Source organism: Schistocerca piceifrons, unplaced genomic scaffold (genome assembly GCF_021461385.2).
Source record: "Schistocerca piceifrons isolate TAMUIC-IGC-003096 unplaced genomic scaffold, iqSchPice1.1 HiC_scaffold_310, whole genome shotgun sequence".
NCBI lineage: Eukaryota > Metazoa > Arthropoda > Insecta > Orthoptera > Acrididae > Schistocerca > Schistocerca piceifrons.
This window is the reverse complement of record NW_025728527.1, coordinates 27,501-30,000: the sequence shown is the minus strand read 5'-3', so window position 1 is coordinate 30,000 and position 2,500 is coordinate 27,501. Positions and strand designations below refer to the sequence as shown.

At 63.0% G+C, this 2,500-nt stretch overlaps 1 pseudogene; it reads left to right on the top strand.

The window, feature by feature from the left end:
- LOC124744936 overlaps positions 1-2,500 on the top strand; it is a 7,962-nt pseudogene that overhangs the window by 1,758 nt on the left and 3,704 nt on the right.

Sequence of the window (2,500 nt, the reverse complement as noted above, 5' to 3'; positions counted from 1 at the left end):
AGAAGGGTCTGGGCGTGAGCCTGCCTGGAGCCGCCGTCGGTGCAGATCTTGGTGGTAGTAGCAAATACTCCAGCGAGGCCCTGGAGGGCTGACGCGGAGAAGGGTTTCGTGTGAACAGCCGTTGCACACGAGTCAGTCGATCCTAAGCCCTAGGAGAAATCCGATGTTGATGGGGGCCGTCATAGCATGATGCGCTTTGTGCTGGCCCCCGTTGGGCGAAAGGGAATCCGGTTCCTATTCCGGAACCCGGCAGCGGAACCGATACAAGTCGGGCCCCTCTTTTAGAGATGCTCGTCGGGGTAACCCAAAAGGACCCGGAGACGCCGTCGGGAGATCGGGGAAGAGTTTTCTTTTCTGCATGAGCGTTCGAGTTCCCTGGAATCCTCTAGCAGGGAGATAGGGTTTGGAACGCGAAGAGCACCGCAGTTGCGGCGGTGTCCCGATCTTCCCCTCGGACCTTGAAAATCCGGGAGAGGGCCACGTGGAGGTGTCGCGCCGGTTCGTACCCATATCCGCAGCAGGTCTCCAAGGTGAAGAGCCTCTAGTCGATAGAATAATGTAGGTAAGGGAAGTCGGCAAATTGGATCCGTAACTTCGGGATAAGGATTGGCTCTGAGGATCGGGGCGTGTCGGGCTTGGTCGGGAAGTGGGTCAGCGCTAACGTGCCGGGCCTGGGCGAGGTGAGTGCCGTAGGGGTGCCGGTAAGTGCGGGCGTTTAGCGCGGGCGTGGTCTGCTCTCGCCGTTGGTCGGCCTCGTGCTGGCCGGCGGTGCAGGATGCGCGCGCCTGCGCGGCGTTCGCGCCCCGGTGCTTCAACCTGCGTGCAGGATCCGAGCTCGGTCCCGTGCCTTGGCCTCCCACGGATCTTCCTTGCTGCGAGGCCGCGTCCGCCTTAGCGTGCTCCTCCGGGGGCGCGCGGGTGCGCGGATTCTCTTCGGCCGCCATTCAACGATCAACTCAGAACTGGCACGGACTGGGGGAATCCGACTGTCTAATTAAAACAAAGCATTGCGATGGCCCTAGCGGGTGTTGACGCAATGTGATTTCTGCCCAGTGCTCTGAATGTCAACGTGAAGAAATTCAAGCAGCGCGGGTAAACGGCGGGAGTAACTATGACTCTCTTAAGGTGGCCAAGTGGCGGCGGTGTGGCTGCATCCGGACTTGGCTTTTCGAAGTGCGGTCTTGATGTAGTCGTGCTGCTGCTGCGAGGTGCCTTCCTTGGGTTGTAGTTACAGGGAGAGTGATGCGCAATACATGGGCCTAGCCCTCTTAGCCTCTCCTCTCCTGCGGTCTTCTCCCCTTCTCGTGGGCCCGCTGATTTTCGCAGAGTGGAAGACCGCACCAGGGGCTTGGGGGGGTTACCAGCCCCCCCTCGCACTATCCCTTTGTTAGTTGGGGGCAGTATTCAGAGAAAAAGTGGTGGCCCTTCCGCTGAAGGTGCCACCCCAACTTCCCCAGCACCTAGCCGGCCAACCGGCCGTGCCGAAAATTTTGTAACTTTTGCAGCTATGTATACCTGTAGTGAGTGCCACCGCAGCTTCACCACCAAGAACGGTCTCGGGGTCCATCGCCGCCGCCAACACCTTGCGGCCGCCAACGCGGAGATCGTCACGGAGAGGCATCGCGCGAGGTGGACGGAGGAAGAAGTCCTGTCGCTCGCCAAGGCAGAGGCCGAACTGTTCCTCGAGAGGGACGCCCGGTTCTTCTTTGTAAATCAAGAACTCATCAGGATGTTCCCCGACCGAACGCTTGAGGCAATCAAGTGCCGACGGCGGCAAGCTGCCCACAAGCAGCTTGTCCGCCAATTCATGGAGGCGCTTGAGATCGGTCGTGGGGAAGAGCCGGCGTCCCGCCGGGGAGCAGCGAGCCCGCTGCCTGACGCGGGCGAGGCCGCTGCGCCGCCCGTCGACGCAGCCGAGGACTTCGCGGCCGACACCACCGGGCCGCCGCCGGAGGGGCCGACTGACGCCGCCATCTGGGAGCATCTGGCGGGGCTACCCGCTTCCGCCCAGCGTTTCTCTGCCCTGGATCGTGTCATAGGTCTGGGGCGGGGCACGCCGCCCGATGTCATCCTGGGCATGCTCCCGGATGCCCTTGCGTCGGTCGGGTCCAGAGGGGAGAGATCGATCACCAGGACACAGCGGCCGCGCCAACCATCGAAGCGGCCGCCTGCCGCGCCGCCGACGCAGAAGCGCAAGCGGCGCCGCTGGGAGTACGCGAGAACGCAGGATGCCTTCCGACGGTCGCGTGCACGTTGCGTGCGCGGCCTCTTGGATGGCACCCTGCTCCAGCCGCCACCTGCCATCCCTGGTCTGCTGGACTTCTGGGCGGACCTCTTCACCAAGAAGCCCATCTCCACCGCGGGCTTCATTCGTGACCGCCTCCTCCCGCACTCAGAGCCTGTCGCTCTTGAGTGCATATGGGGGCCGGTCACACATGAGGAGGTCGCCGCCGCGTTGCCGCCCAGGGGATCAGCAGCCGGGCCGGACGGCCTTACCCCA